The 17,417-nt window shown below is 34.1% G+C and overlaps 1 protein-coding gene and 1 long non-coding RNA gene across 25 annotated transcripts in view; both read left to right on the top strand.

Annotated features, from left to right (window-relative positions):
* The window catches only part of ank3b (ankyrin 3b), a 339,224-nt gene that overhangs the window by 18,332 nt on the left and 303,475 nt on the right, over nucleotides 1-17,417 (top strand). The gene's annotated exons all lie outside the window — the stretch shown is intronic.
* Nucleotides 3,427-8,974, top strand: LOC147834391 (uncharacterized). The gene is made up of 2 exons (XR_015503871.1): nucleotides 3,427-6,871; nucleotides 8,552-8,974. It is a non-coding gene; the product is annotated as an uncharacterized LOC147834391 (long non-coding RNA).

The following is a 17,417-nucleotide window of genomic DNA, read 5'->3' as shown; positions in this document are numbered from 1 at the left end:
AAAGACAATACAGTTTAATAAGTAGTTGTTGAACAGAAGTAGTTGCGCTGAAGTGTGGTATTAATTTAACTAAATCAACAACAACAAAATTATTATTATTATTATTATTATTATTAATTGTTATAATAGTAATAGCAACAATAACAACAACAACAACAACAATAATAATAATAATCGCAACAACAACAACAACAATAATAATAATAATAATAATATATTATTATTATTATTATTATTATTATTATTATTAAAATTACATTGTCTACTGATGTAGTATTATTAGTATTAAATGCTCATATTTTAAATAATAAAACTTAATATAACATTATAATTATTTATATATATATATATATATATATATATATATATATATATATATATATATATATATATATATATAATGTTTTTTGAGTTATTTAGCTCTTTTATTTAAATAATTAGTTGTAAACTGTTATTTTCACAGAAATTGAAATCTTTTAAAACATTAAAAATAAATGAATTGGTTGTTATTTATTTGTTGGAAATTTTATTGTCACATAAATTAAAGTCTTCTAAACTTTTAAAAATGAAATAAATTGATTGTTATTCCAGTCATTTCTAAACCATTATAGTCAGATAAATTGGAGTCTAGGGTGACTGTCTTCACGTGAGTTTCCTCCGGGTGCTTTGGTTTCCCCCACATCCAAAGACATACGGTACAGGTGAATTTTATAAACTTAATTGGCCGTAGTGAATGAGTGTGAATGAGTGTGTAAGGGTGTTTCCCAGCATTGGGTTGCGGCTGGCAGGGCATGCCCTGTGTAAAACATATGCTGGATATGTTGGAGGTTTATTCTGCTGTGGCGACCCCTGATGAATAAAGGGACTAAGCTGAAGGAAAAGGAATGAATGAATAAATGAATGAAATTTAATTCTTATAGATTAATTCTTATAGAAATAGATGTATTGAAAGTTATTCCAGTTGTTGTTTTTTTGGTAAACTGTTATTTTCACATAAATTGAATTCGTCTAAAATATAGACAATAAAATGAATTGAGTTATATCAGACAAAGCTAATATTTCAGTTTTGGCACGTGTCTGTGCTCTTTAAATTACTGTTTGTATCTGGCAAAAACACAGAGCACTTGTTCTGTTGATTGACATAATCATGGCAATGTAAGGCTGATCTTAGCTTTTTGCACTTGAATTTCCCACGTAAGTCGTGCACTGCGCAGTGCCGTTAACCAGTGCTAATAAGCCAGATGTCAGCTTTGATAAGTGTGTTATATAAATTCATCAACAAGACAAGCACTCGAACAACTCCTCTTTTTATTCAGTGGAGTGCTGTGTTGTTTTTACAGGTCTTCAAAATGATGCCTTTATTGTGCGGTGCTTTTGGATCTAAATGTAATATTTGCGTTATCATTCTTCCACAAAGTCGTAATCCACTGGAGTGTTGATTTTGATCAGGGAATGCTGGGAAGGCAGGTTCATGCAGGCAGAGCGAGGTGGAGTTTTACTGGCAGTGTGTGTGTGTGTGTGTGTGTGTGTGTGTGTGTGTGTGTGTGTGTATGTGTGTAAGTTAATGAAACAGCAGCGTCTTCATACCTCACTGCTGGTCACTGCACTGGAATTCACAACAAATAGAGCAAATACTACCAATGCTGATGCATTTTTATTTAGGAAGAGAAGCATGTTTTTACATGTGCATTATTCATGAAATGTCTATGTTGATACTTATAATAGTTGTATATATATATATATATATATATATATATATATATATTTATATTTATATATATATATTAAGGGTGTCACGATCCTCCAAATCCTCGATTCGATTACATTTTCGATTTTAATGTCACGGTTCGATTCGATTTTCGATTTAAAAAAGAAAAATTAAACAAAATCATAAATAAATCATACAGTAAATAAATAAAGATAAGTTACACACATAACTTATCTCCCCGTTTACACTTATAGGTCTTAAATAGGTTTTAAAATGACATTTTAGAATGAAAATGATTCACGTCCACGCTGTTTATCTAGCATTTCTGAAAAGCCCTCCTTCCACACTATACCACTGAGAATGCACATCACGTGACCACACACACACACACACACACACACACACATACACACACAAAAACATGCACTGAAGCGTATGTATGCGTCTAAGCTCCAGCAGTCAGCAGGTGCTTTGAGCACAAAACCCCAGTGAGCAGTAAACCTCAGAGACTGTTGGTTGGTTCCTGTTGGTTTTTACCAACCAAGTTTGTCGACGCCATTATACTGACAGATCACTGCCTATTCATGCCCGCAGAAAAAGTGATTGACAGGTGGTCATTTTTGTGTAACTTATCTTTATTTATTTATGATTTGTTTATAGGTAGGGCCACACAGAATATGTGGACATTTTTTTTTTTTTTTTTGCTATTTCTGCACAGAGTTTTGTTAAAAATCTGCGGATTTATGTGGAATGGTTTTGGGAGTATCATAACTAAAATCTTAATATATGAAATAAAAAATAATACCTTTTTAACTTTTAACTTTTTTAATGTCTAAAATTCAAATAGATCCACTTTATTTGGTAAACAAAGTCTTTTATAGTCTCTTATATACAGTAAAAGGATGAAAAATATTACTTAAACTGTATTGTAAATAAATCATACGAATATTTCCATATTAGTCAATAATATTACTTTAACAATAATAATACAATAAGAATAAACACATTTAAACAAGTAAATAAACAGTCAATGATGGGCTAAAAATCTGCGGGAATCTAAAGAATTCTGCTTGCGCAGAATGTGGGCCTAGTACTGGGTAAAACAAAGACCATGCAAGTCAGGTAATTAAAACGGTAGGCTACAATTGATTAATTCGTTATGAATAAATTAATTATTCATAAATAATTAATTCACCGCCGCCTACGATGAGGATGCCATTGTCTATCGCGATGTTTCAGATTAGACATCTTACGATGCCAAATTGGTCGACATCTCCCAACCTTATTACGAACATAAACATTAGGTGAGCAGGGGCCTCATGTATCAACGCTGAGTACGCACAAAAACTTTGCATATGCCGGGTTTCACTCTCACGTTTGGATCTACTAACGATGAAATGAACGTGAGAATGTGCGTTGGTCCACGCCAACTTCATGCCTGGCGTACGTTCATTTCTTGTGTGTGTCTGTTTTAATTCCATTGGCGACTCCTAGAGGCAGTTGTGTTAAATTGCACACTACATCTTTGAGCCGTGTAACGGCAGCTGTATGGGACAGGTTCATTTGCATGTCTAGCAGGTATATAAGGTTTCCATACCATGCAGTTGACCAGCCAAACATTAAAGCAGAATTTGCAGCGGTCGCCGGTTTGCCCAATGTAATCGGAGCGATCGACTGCAACACACATTGCTATAAAGGTGCCACCTGAAGACGAATTTGTATACGTGAATCAGAAACATTTCCATTCAATAAATGTGCAGATGAAATATGATGCACACACTTATTAATGATTCATACTTGTCTTCCTTGTGATGAAGAGTAGGCAAAATCTGATATGTAGCAGGGGAAAAAAAGAAGAACGTCTTCATCTGACGCTGGATTCGAACCGAGTTTATGCTTAAACGTGTCAAAACATGCTGCCATGCGTTTTAAGAGATACGCCACTTTTGCTATTAATTCGGAGGACAAACTTGCAATAACAATTTCTCTGGTCTACCTCCAAAGGCAGCACCTCCAATTTACATTCTGTTCAACTTTTCTCTTTTTGCTTGCTTTTGCCATTGCTTCTTCGTTGGGTTTTGCCAAAGTATAGTCATTAGCATATTCATACGGGGGAGGAGGCAGAGAGGGGTTTTGCGCTTGTGGATGTTGCGCTCAGTTTCACGTTCATTCGGATGTACAAAGAGATTATGCGTGTGATTAGGCGTACGCAGTGTTTTATACAGTACATCTGATTTTTTTACAGATTTTTTTTACAATGTTTTAGTATGATTTCAACACAAGTCTTTGTACATGAGGCCCCAGATGTTCACTAGCTGCAATGCTAAATTTGCCAATTTAACAGCCGATAAAAACATGTTTACAGCCTGGTACAAAAGATGGTTTTGGTGTATATAGCTAATAATACCCTTCATGACAACTGTGAGGAGGTGATTTTTTTTTTATAACTCATTTGTTTCATGTATATTAAGTTATATTAAGTCTGCATAATAAAGGGCTTGGCCACTTGAGTGACAGTTAGGTCTCGCTGCTCGCTGTCTCGTCACCTCAGCTGATTCCGGCTGATTAGCCGCTGAACTTGGCATATACAGTTGAAGTCAGACTTATTAGCCCCCTGTTTATTTTTCCCCAATTTCTGTTTGACGGAAAGAGGATTTTTTTTCAACATATTTCTAAACATAATAGTTTTAATAACTCATTTCTAGTTGATTTATTTTATCTTTGCCATGATGACAGCACATAAAAATTGACTAGACACTTCTATACAGCTTTAAGTGACATTTAAAGGCTTAACTCGGTTAATTAGGTTAACTAGGTAGATAACAAATAACACAGTTTTTTTCCGGTCTACCTCCAAAAGCAGCACCTCCAAACCACATTCTGTTCAAAGTTTCTCTTTTTGCTTGCTTTTGCCATTGCTTTTTCGTTGGGTTTTGCCAAAGTATAGTAATTAGCATATTCATACGGGGGAGGAGGCAGAGAGGGGTTTTCCGCTTGTGCACGTGCGCTCAGTTTCACGTTTATTCGAATGTACAAAGAGAATATGCGTGTGATTCGGCATACGCACTTTTTCATACATCTGATTTTTTTACTGCGTACGCAATGTTTTAGCATGATTTCAACGCAAGTCTTCGTACATGAGTCCCTAGGTTACTCTACAAGGCGAGATTTGTAGTGATAACCAGTATTGCTGTTTGCACCAGACGAAACATGATAGAAATTTAATTACAGCCATTCACAAGCACAAAATAGTGCACTTACTGCATTTCAGCGAAATGGAAAGGTTTACAATCTAATTAATACATATTAAACCTCTTTAACATGATTATATGTACATGCTGAATGATATGTGTTGGCACTGAGTCACAGTTCTGAAGTTCAGTTTCAAACGATTGATTTTATTTTCAAGATCTGAGGTGAACTGCTGCTGCTTTCAGTAGTATGGCAATAAATGTCATGTAAAATGGCATTCAAACTCACATTATTAGCATTCAACACTGAATAAAGCACGAGGTGATCATAGTTTATCCTGTTGTTCACCTGTGAGAAATAGAAGTCGTTTCTAAGATAGAAATTTCAAGTGTTGATTAAGACAAAAACAACTTTTAGTATGGATAATATTCCTTCTATTGCGTGCCGTTGATTTTAGTTAGAACACGACCTAAATCAGCCTTAAATCGGTCTTTAAGCTGGATAGTTAGGCACACTCACGTCAATCTGGCAACCTGCGCTTGCGTAAAGCCATCAGAGGAGGAGCCGAGTTAATATGTGTTTTTATTCAGGAGTGCATTACCTAGTTCAACCACTGGGTGTCAAACTTACTTACTGCACCTTTAAAGTCAATATTATTGAATCTTACATCTTGGATGTATCATGCAACATGTTGTCTAAATGAACCATAAGTAAGCTCGGAGGAACGTTCTTTTGCGTTATCAGTAAAACATCAACATTACCTAATTTATTCCTGATATACGGCTTATTTAAAATAGCCTAATGACAGGAAATGATTAGACAGTATTTCCTGTTGACAGTTTAGTGAACGTTAACTTGGACAGAATCTTGCCAAAATCTGCCGGTTGCTTTGAAGTGTTGAAAAGCGTGTGCAAAATTGCTTTCCAATTGTGCAGTTTAATCTCCTTTCCCATAAATCTTCCAGCTTGAGCGTGAGCGGCTCAGGCCTCAGAGGTGTGGTGGTAATGAGCAGATCAGGGTGTTGATAGTGCAAGCCAAAGGCATGAAGCGGTTTGTGCGGCTCGGGTTGATGTGACCTCAGGGGACGGAGGTTCAGTCGGATGAGTTCATGGCTGGAAGACACGGTACTAACCAGACACACCTTCAGTCACATGATCGTTAGCTGTTTTCTTTCAGTTTGACCATGGACACTTTTCACAAGACTGTTATGACGAGTTTAACTGTCATCAGCATGTTAAATCTTTGAAAGTTTTCAAGTATTTAGGCACAATTATTGACAATAAACTGAATTTTAATAGTAATGTAGAAGCGGTTTATAAGAAAGCAAGTCAGCGCCTCTATCTCCTCCGCAAATGGAGAAGTTTTAATGTTAGTATACAGATTTTAAACTTGGCATATAGATCACTGATAGAGAGTGTTCTCACATATAATATTGTTTCATGGTTTGGTAAGACAACACTTAAACAGAAAAAGAAATTAGCGCAAATTATCAATCAGGCAAATAAGATTACTGGTCACTAACGACATTCATTGCAGATTTTATTTGACTCTTTTATGGAAAAAAGAGCGGTTGTGATTTTTAAAGATAATACACATCCCCTTCACTCAGCATTTGAAGTGCTGCCATCAGGACGCAGGTTTAGAATTCCTAAAGCACGAAGAAATGCTTATAAAAAGTCATTTATCCCAATGGCAGTTGTTGTTCTAAACCGGATCAATGTAGTGAATGAGATGGTTACCAAGAATGATTTGCAGTATTGTGCATGGGGCTAATTTGGTTTTTAAACTTTTAACTTATGTTGTTGTCTTGATAAGTGTTGTTATTGTGTCGTTGTTGTATGTTTGTAATTGTTGTCCTAAATCCAGTGTTGAAGAAAAATTTCCTTTCTCTGTCAAGCAGAACGGACAATAAAGTTTAAACTAAACTAAACTAAATTTAGATTTTTTTAAATGTATGAACATTTATTTACAGTTGAAGTCAGAATTATTAGCTCACCTTTGAATTTTTTTCTTCTTTTTTAAATATTTCCCAAATGATGTTTAACAGAGCAAGGAAATTTTCACAGTATGTCTGATAATATTTTTTTCTTCTGGAGAAAGTCCTATTTGTTTTATTTCGGCTAGAATAAAAGTAGTTTTTTATTTTTTTAAACCCATTTTAAGGTCAATATTATTAGCCCCTTTAAGCTAATTTTTAATAGTCTACAGAACAAACCATCGTTATACAATAACCTGCCTAATTACCCTAACCTGCCTAGGTAACCTAACAAATCTAGTTAAATGCCACTTTAGGCTGCATAGAAGAGTCTTAAAAAATATCTGGTAAAATATTATTTACTGTCATCATGGCAAAGATAAAATAAACCAGTTTAGAAATGAGTTATTAAAACTATTATCATTAGAAATGTGTTGAAAAAAATATTCTCTCCGTTAAACAGAAATTGGGGGGAAAAATAAACAGGGGGCTAATAATTCAGGGGGGCTAATAATTCTGACTTCAACTACAACAAAAGTCTTGTCACCTATCCAAGTATCAGAAGTGGCTTACATAAAAGGCAAAGGCCTCTAGATTACGCTTATTTTACCAAAAGAAATATGATCATGTCTTAATTTCATAATAAAAATTATGTTGTTAACAATCCTGCTGTTTTGTTCTAAAATTGGTTTAAAATTTTTATTAAAAAGGGAAAAATTTATACAAATAAAAGAGTTTTGCTAAGAAAAAAAAAAGTAATTAGTTTTTTTATTATTGGTTTAATAATTTAATTAGTAATAAATAAAATAAACAAATAAATAGCAGTAATTTATAGTTGTATATCTTTTACAAATCTTTTTTCTAACATTTTATTAGCACAATGAACTTTCATTTTAAAAATTGTGTTATTAACAGTCCTGCTGTTTTGTTCAAAAATGTCAACAACAAATACAATCTGAATTAGCTTTTATGAATGGTTTCTTTTGTTTTTGAATGTATAGAAAAATTGCAATATGATCGCAAGAATCTTTTTGTTGTTGTTGTTGTTGAGGAAAGAAATGCCAAGATTATGAGAAAATAATAATGACAGTGGTCACTTTTATATGCATTTTTGTTACTCTGGGAAAAAGTAAGCAAGGGCGATGACTTAAAACTGTATATGTCTTTTTCTGGTGTTTATTGCGACAAATACCAATGACAATAATTCAACTTGAATAAATCATATAGATAGAATAAGAAAATATAGAATAAATCATCTTGAGGTAGGCTATAATATTTAATTTAAACATGTACAACTTATCATAAACTGTACATCACTTTAGGAAAACATCACAAAGTATAATATGGTCTCTCTTTTTCTTCTTTAAGTCTCTGCTTAAGTGTTTTTATTAATGGATAACAAAGGATATTACAGTGACATCATCACTTTAACCATGGTGACATCAACAAAAGATGATGTCAGAAATGTTCAATTACTTGCTGTTCAGCACAGCAGTGATGTCAGAAGTTACTGTAAATCATGAGGTTGTGTGTTGCTGAATTGAGGACCTCTGTATCACAACATCATTGTTGAAACTCAAACATGGTGTCACGCTTCTTCCTCTGTCATAAAAGTCCATTGTGTAGGGAAAAGCAAAACTTGAGTTCTGGATTAGAAGAACTATGTATATATACAGTTGAAGTCAGAATTATCAGCCCTCCCGTTAAATTTTATTTATTTAAATTTTTTTCCCAATTCGAAGAGCAGATTTTTTCAACACATTTCTAAACAAAATAGTTTTATTAACTCATTGCTAATCACTGACTTTTTATCTTTGCCATGATTATAGTAAATCATATTTTACTAGATATTTTTTAAGATATTAGGATTCAGCTTGAGGTCCATTTTAGATGCTTAACTAAGTTAGGTCAATTAGGTAAGTCAGGGTAATTAGTTAAATCATTGTTATAATAATATTGACCTTAACAAATTTAAAACTGCTTTTAGTCTTGCCGAAATGAAACAAATCACACTTTCTCCAGGAGAAAAATATTTTTAGGAAATACCGTGAAAACAATCCTTGCTCTGTTAAAGTTTTGGAAATATTTGAAAAAATAAAAATCAGAGGGGGTCGAAATATGTATGTGAAAAAAAATGTATTGTTATGTACAATATTATTGCAGTTTGTAAAAAAAAAAAAAAAATGTTGGAAAGGTGTTAAATGCATCATATCATTTTTTTTGCTACTGTTTTGTGTAATTAAACATTACTTTTTAGACAACCAGCAGTTTATTGCAGATTATATTAGAAGAGAATTGTAGAGAATTGTTGTGGGCTCATAAAATAAAGAGGAAAAAAAATCCTTAACATTTTTTTAAAGAGGTTCAGGTTTACGGTTTACTTGTTTGTCTACTCTTGATATTAATATGCATTAGCTACATCAAAAAAATCATTAACTAACTACTGTGACAAAATGTACAGTAATCTTTTGTCCTGATTTCAAATGTAAATATTAAACAAAACTGGTGACGCAGTGGTGCAGTAGGTAGAAAGGGCATCCGCTGCGTAAAAACGTGCTGGATAAGTTACCGGTTCATTCCGCTGTGGCGACCCTGGATTAATAAAGGGACTAAGCCGACAAGAAAATGAATGAATATTAAGCAAAACATCAGCTTACAGTTTACAGTTAATTCCCATTCAAGCTGGTAGGTCTAACATACTTGTGGACTTTCCGAACAGTTCAAGCTTGAGAACCGAATCATCTTAATGCTCGACCACAATGCAATGCAAGATAGTTATCAAATCAGTAAGTCACACACACACACACACACACACACACACACACACACACACACACACACACACACACACACACACACACACATTGAATTGCATTGATTGACAAAAACAAAAAAAGTGAAAATTAAAATGCAGCCGCAGGAATGTGCTGCGCCCGTGTGCATACTTGGAAAACTAAAGCAAAACTAGCAATTTCATGCTTGTCAAAATTTCACTTTCAAACCAACTCATAATACCAGCCCATTCTCAGGTGCCTACATTTTTGTGAAACGTAAAATAATTGGCTGACAAAATCCACTAGAGGGCACTGTCTACATTTTTGTGAGTGTTAAATACGTTATTAAAGGTGCCATTTTTGTAAGTTTTAGATACACGTTCTTCTTGTACACGTCTATTAGATGGTGGGGCATGTCAAACAGATCACCTACCGAACTACTGACCTAAACCCAACCAATAGTGTTTTCAAAAGCAAATGACAGAGAAATTTGAACTGTGACCACATCGTTTTACCTTGATTTGATCTTTTTTTTGTGGAACTGCTTCACTGGAGTCGAACCCGAGCGCTGTGCATAAACAGTACAAGAATGTACAAAGTGAGCTACTATACCGAGCAAATTGACCACACCCAAAAAGTTGTCAGTATGGAGAAACATATAAAAGGTAAAATAAAAAAATCTGATTGGTGTTTTGCGTTGCAACTTTACAGACACATTCTGGAGACACAAATGACTTATATTAAATCTGGAAAAAGGGGGTAACCTTTGTGCCCTTTAATGAATAAATCAAATACCCAACCATACTGAAACAGTGACCCTAAAACCAAATTGTAAAAAGTCTTGTATTGTTACACCCCTCGCACTGAAGCCTGGTTTATACTTCTGCGTCAAGTGACCGGCGTAACCATCGGCGCATGCAACGCCCGTAGCTGTGCATTTAAACTTCTGCGCTGTCTCTGTTGTTCTGCATTAACACTTCCGAAACGCTAGTTGGCAGTGAGGTGTAAATGTTCCTCTGTGTCGAGTTTCTTCGCTGCTGTTTTGTTTTCCTGAACACTTCCTGGATGTACAAGTGGCTCAAACTGGCTCATTTTGAGGCAGGAACCGGCGGACGTGCAACAACTTTAACTATGAGGTAAACACAAAACAAAACTTTCCATCCGGAGCTCCTTCACAGGACTCCACACTTGTAAACAATCGCTCCATTGGGCTCGCGCCCAGCTCGCGCCATTCGCGTGGCTCTCGTTCCCGCCAAAACTCGTTAGCGCTATTAAGCCGACCAATCACAGAGCTTGCGCTACGCGTCGTTGCGACGTGTAGTTACATTTTTTGAGAGGTGCACGTCAGTGACGCTGACGGCCACGACGAAGGGCTATGCGTCAATGCCGTAGCATACGCGTGCGTTTGACACAGAAGTATAAATCAGCCTTTATACATAATGGCCACTGTAGATTAACGAATGCGTTTAAATAGGGTTTCGTGAGCATGGTCAGTTTGGAGGACATGATTCTCCCCGGCGCCAGTGAAATCGAATTCTCCACCTTTAGTCTGATCAGATTATATATGACGCGGCTTGTCAGTTTTCTGAGAGGTTGAAGCGGCTATGGACACCTGGCTCTGCAGTCCTCTTGGCTCTGCAGTCCTCTTGTCTAATGTTGTGTAATCTCTCTCTCTTCATGCACATGACATATTAATAAAACAACAAAATCAAATCACTGTTTTGAAGCATGGGAACTGACTCTCCTGCCAAACTCCCTCCAGCCGTCTAACACACTGTTGATTCCAGTTTGCATTACACACCTTTCACAAACACTATTGCTCTGTTTCAAACACTTTTCTGTGTGTAATTCAGCTGACCTTACTCCTGATTGGATACTTATTCCGTGACAATGACTGGCTTTAAAAGCAATACTAAGCTCATCGAGGTATTTGCCGGCTTCTTGATTTTCTGTCTCTTCTGCAACACCCAGGTGGACATGCACTCTCGTTTCATGTAAATACATCTTGCATAACCTAAATAATATGTGTATTTAGTGTAAAATATATAAAAAATAACTAAAATATAATATATTTTATATTAAAAAAATAAAATAAAATGTAACTAAAAATAACTAAAGGGCTTCCGTATTAATATTAATCCTAAAAAATGGAGTAGCAATAATTAAATAAGTAAATTTTTTTAATGGATTCTTCATCCTTCATATTCTTTTCGGCTTTATTAATTCGAGGTCGCCACAGCAGAATGAACCGCCAACTTATCCAGCACATGTTTTATGCAGCGGATGCACTTTCAGCTGCAACCCATCACTGGGAAACATAAACTCACACTCATACACACTCACAAGCAATTTAACTTACCCAATTCATTTGTATCGCATGTCTTTGGACTGTGGGGGAACACAGGAAGAACATGCAAACTCCACACAGAAACGCCAACTGACCCAGCCGAGACTCGAACCAGCGACCTTCTTGCTGTGAAGCGACAGCATTACCTACTGCGCCACTGCATCACCTTTAAATGGATTCTACTCAAATGAATATTTTATATGACTGTTGTTATTCGTTATTGTAAACAAAAGTGGTGTAAAAAGTGATATAAACGTTATAAATGATATAATAGGTGATATTTTGAAATCATTTGTTAAAAATATGCTCAAAGCTGCTTGCAAGGAGTGGATATTTTTTACTCAAGTTTTGTGTTTAATAATATGTTATGTCTAATTTTGGGGCTTATTTTGTGTGAAGTACTGTCTGGTTGTAATTTATCACTTCATGAAATAGTTTCCTGAAAGTATTTATTAAAAGATTTAAGAATTGAATTGTAGTCTTGAAGTATTGCTAATTTAAAAAGATGCTTGATTCACTTGTTTTTAAAATAAATGTATGGAAACACAGTGATAGCGTAGACTAATTGAGATACTATTTATATTTTACCAGTATTTTGAATTATTATATACAGTTAAAGTCAGAATTATTCGCCCCCCCTTTTATTTTTTTCTTCTTTTTAAAATATTTCCCAAATCATTTTTAACAGAGCAAAGAAATTTTCACAGTATGTCTGATAATATTTTTTCTTCTGGAGAAAGTCTTTTTTTTTAAGACCTTAAGTTTTATTTTAGCTAGAATAAAAGCAGTTTTAGCCCCTTTATGCTATTTTTTTCGACAATCTACAGAACAAACCATTGTTATACAATAACTTGCCTAATTACCCTATCCTGCCTAGTTAACATAATTAACCTAGTTAAGCCTTTAAATGTCTCTTTAAGCTGTATAGAAGTGTCTTGAAAAATATCTAGTCAATTTTTATGTACTGTCATCATGGCAAAGATAAAATAAATCAGTTAACTCAGAAATGAGTTATTAAAGCTATTATATTTAGAAATGTATTGAAGAAATCTTCTGTTTGTTACATGAAAATTTTGGGAAAAAAATAAACGAGGCTATTAATTCAGGGGGGCTAATAATTCTGACTTCAGCTGTATACAGTGCTTCCCACACATAGACTTTACTTGGGTGGGCCGCCCAGGTATATTAACGGCCACCCCAATATATTTGGTGGTGACACATAAATATTACAATTACTATCATCCTTTTACACTTTTTTTGTATCCACCCAAGAAAGCCAAACATTCCCAATCGATTAACCAGAGGAAAATCATCTCTTGCTCTGCACGTTTCCTACTGCTGGTTCTGTGTGCGCGAGAACCGTCAATACTCATACATCACATACTCTGCTGACCCACAGAGACATCCCTTTTTGCGCCAAATGCGTTCGACTTTAGTTTCTGAATCTCCTAAAATGTCCTTGATTCGAGTTTTACGTATGCTTTTTCTAAAGTTGCCATTATTTGTATGCATTTTACATTACCTTTTCGCCGCTGACTGCGCTGTGCGTGCTTACAGTCGCTAGAGAAACATCAAATAATCGATTTATAAATGACTCTGATAAACTTTACTATATCTTGGAGAGAAAAATTAGTACACCATTTGAATTGGCTAATCATCTAATTTGCCTTATTCAAATAATATACACTTTTTATTATTATTAATTATTATGATTTTAGAAGTAATATATATTCTTATTCCTTTTTTCTGTTATCTATTTCTCATTTGCTGTTTATTTTATTAATTTCACAATTTTTTTATTAATTTCATGATGTTAATATATTACATACTTTATATCTAATTTTTTTTGGCAATACGTCATGCCAATAAAGCAACTTTAAAGAGAGAGAGATAGCAGCTTTTTCCTGTCAGTGGGTGCACATGGCTCCTAAATAGCATAAAAGTAAGAGAAATAGAGGATTTATTTTATTTCATCAACCTTTCTTTAATAACTTTAACCCATTGAAAAGAAAAGGTGTATAACAGTGTCATAATAAATAAAAAACATAGTTTTTTTTTGGTTTGTCGCATGTAGTTGACCATTTATGTGCTGTGAGTAAAAGGTGTTTCAATCAAGCTACCACCACAAGTATATCTCAAACCTATGGGAAGCACTGTATATGTATATATTTATTTCATCTTATTTTTATATGAATTTATCATTCGATTATTGTGAATGTTTAACATTTTTTTTATTTTATTGTAAAGCATTTACATTTTATTTATTCATGATTTTATTTAAATACTTATTTATTATATATAAATATTGTTTATTTATTAAAATAATTATATAAGTTTTAGTTGTATTTACTTTTGTACTGCAATTTAATATTGTTACTAAATTAATATAATTAATATTATACAAATAATTAATACTTAATAAATAATAATTAATATTAATAAATAAATACATAAATAAATAATATAAATTAATGTAATTGAAAAATTTTTTTATTAAATTATTTTGGATATTTAAAATATTTTGATTTCAGCACAATTTTTTGTCTTTGTTGGTTTTATTTAAATATTATTTTTTACATGTTTAGTTATTTAAATAATTATTTAAGATTTAGTTTTACTTACTTTAGTACATCAGTTTATTATTACTCAAATAAAATTTTTTTACATTTTATTTATGTTAATATTTATTTTATTTTAAGCTATCAAAATGTCTTTAATGGCATAGTTTTTGTTAGATATAATAAACCTGACACCTTAAAATCTTACTAGGTGGGCAGCTCGCCAAGTTTTACTACAGATTTCTAATTTATGCTATAACAAATGTCAAAGATTCATTATTAGTCATAAAACATACCCAGTTTCATTTTATTTTAATCAACTTGTCTTCCAACCTGCAAGTCTTGTCTGGTTTTATAACGCATGCCTGTTTTATTTATTATTCACCTTTTACTTTCATATTCATGTTATGTGACACAATGCACTTAATTACATACGTAATACACTATTGCTGCCACCTGTAGACTATACCACACACTACAGGTCATGTTTTTCTGTTTTACAGATTTAAGATTAAACATGTGTTTGTAGTGTAAAGGTGTGGAGTGCAGAACTAAACAGAGCAAAGATTTCTGATAGCTGCAATAAAAAAGCGTTCCCTGAGGATTTGTGGGAGATGTAGAACTGTTAATGACAGATAACAGACGTGTTTAGTCAGGCACGCGACGTTAGAATTACTTTATTTCAAAGGATAAGGGCATGTTGTCATGCAGTTACCTCGTCAAAACAAATTACACGATTAACAGCTTTACTCGTCATTCAGTGATTCATTTCAAATCTTTATAGCCACACACACACACACATGAACAGCTATTTTTATGGGGACTTCTCATTGACATAATGCTTTTTATACTGTACAGACTGTATATTCGATCCCTTTACTCCAACTCAAACATCACAGGAAACAATCAGCATATTTACAAAATACCTTATTCTGAAAGATTTATCATAGGGACCAAAAATATGTCCCCGCACTCAGTGTACAAATTATACATTGATGATTGGTACAGGGTCAACTTTTTCAGGAATGTTAGTTCCTTCAGTAAATGTATGTATCTATTTAAATTACATTGAATTTATGAATAAAATGTATTTAAGTTTTCAGTGTTTTGTGGGATGGGATATTGTATCCTGATTAGCTATTTTCGGCTTGCTTTAGGTCTAACTATACAAACTACGCATCTAATTTGACTTAACTTTTAAGCTTTATGTAGAAACAATGAGAATCAGTCCTGTGAATGCTTACAGTGTCTATCAGTGCTCTAAATCTGCTGGTTTCAGACTGTTGAATGACTTTTTCTTGCATAGACTGATTGGAGCGATTCTGCATTCACAAGGGTATTAACCGTTATAGGGTCGGTGAAATGGATACCATTCATTCATTAATTTTCTTTTCGGCTTAGTCCCTTTATTAAACAGGGGTCGCCACAGCAGAATAAAACGCTAACTAATCCAGCATATGTTTTATGCAGCGGATGCCCTTCCAGCTGCTACCCATCACTGGGAAACACCCATACACTCTCATTCACACACATACACTATGGCCAATTTAGCCTACCCAATTCACCAAAATCAAAGCACCCGAAGGAAACCCACCCCAACACAGGGAGGACATTAACTCCTCAAAGAAACGCCAACTGACCCAACCGGAACTTAAATCAGCAACATTCTTGCTGTGAGGCGATCGTGCTACCCACTGCGCGGTTGTGATGCTCCCAAATGGATATCTATTATTTTAATTATTAACATTATTATTTAAAATACAGATCAGAGTGAACTGTCTCAGATTCAATAGGACACCCCATACATCTTGTTTTGACGTCCTTCAGGAGGGATCAAGCCTTAATTGGGGGGTCACCCCCCCAACCCCCCTGTAATTCACACCCTGCCTACACTGAAAAAAATGCACAATTTAATTAGTTTGTTTAAATTTACCCCATATCAATGTTTGTAACGACTTACCTTGATTATTATTATTATTTTTTTTACTTTAGTAGTTTATTTTTAGTGTACAAAATCAACATTTACTGGTATTTCTATACTTAAGCGCACATTTGGTCCCCACAATGTAAGAAATATAAGGTAAACATGCATGCAAACACACACACACACACACACACGCAGACACATTTATAGCCAGAGTTGGGCACGTTTCTTTAAAGAGTTATTAATTATAGTTAGTTACTTCTCACAAATAGTAACTGACTTACATAATTATTAAAGTAACTAATTACCATGGAAAGTAACTATTACTTTGCTGTAAAAAAGTCTAGTTTGTCAAATATATAACATTGTTTACACTATTTTAATGTTTTTGTGGGACAGACACAACCATCGATTTCAACATATCATTATATTATCATTACTATAGCTGCACAATAAAACACAGTAGATGATTAAGAACTTTTAGATATATTATGGTATTTTGTTTAATTCTGTCTGATTAATAAGTGTTTGCGGTGGAGAAAAATCAAGTTTCAGTTGCTTTGACGTCGTGGCTTTGTCTCTTTCTTTGGTAGCAGAGCTCACGTTATCACCTACATAGCCACTAATTTTGTAATGGTGATGACATGAGGTGCTTCATTAGATTAGAATTACTTGTCCCTGACGCAGAGAGACTCTATTTTTCTGGGAATAAGTTGTATGATACATAAACATTCTTGCCTTTCACCACAAAAGTAGTGCTTATTTTTCCAGTTTGCAATCGCTACCTTTGAACTTGTTGGATTTGCCATTGTTCTGACTCCTGGTCGTTGGTGTGTGCCACTGACTGTGCATGTGCTTGTATGAACACCTCTCCACTCTGCCTCTGTTTGGCAAAAGATGGAAATGTATTCTATCTAAGCCAATTATTAAGTTCTCTGT

The sequence above is a fragment of the Danio rerio genome, chromosome 12 (genome assembly GCF_052040795.2).
Source record: "Danio rerio strain M-AB ecotype USA chromosome 12, GRCz13ab, whole genome shotgun sequence".
NCBI classification, from domain to species: Eukaryota; Metazoa; Chordata; class Actinopteri; order Cypriniformes; family Danionidae; genus Danio; species Danio rerio.
Note: the sequence above shows the minus strand (reverse complement) of the source record. Positions and strands in the feature narration are given on the sequence as shown.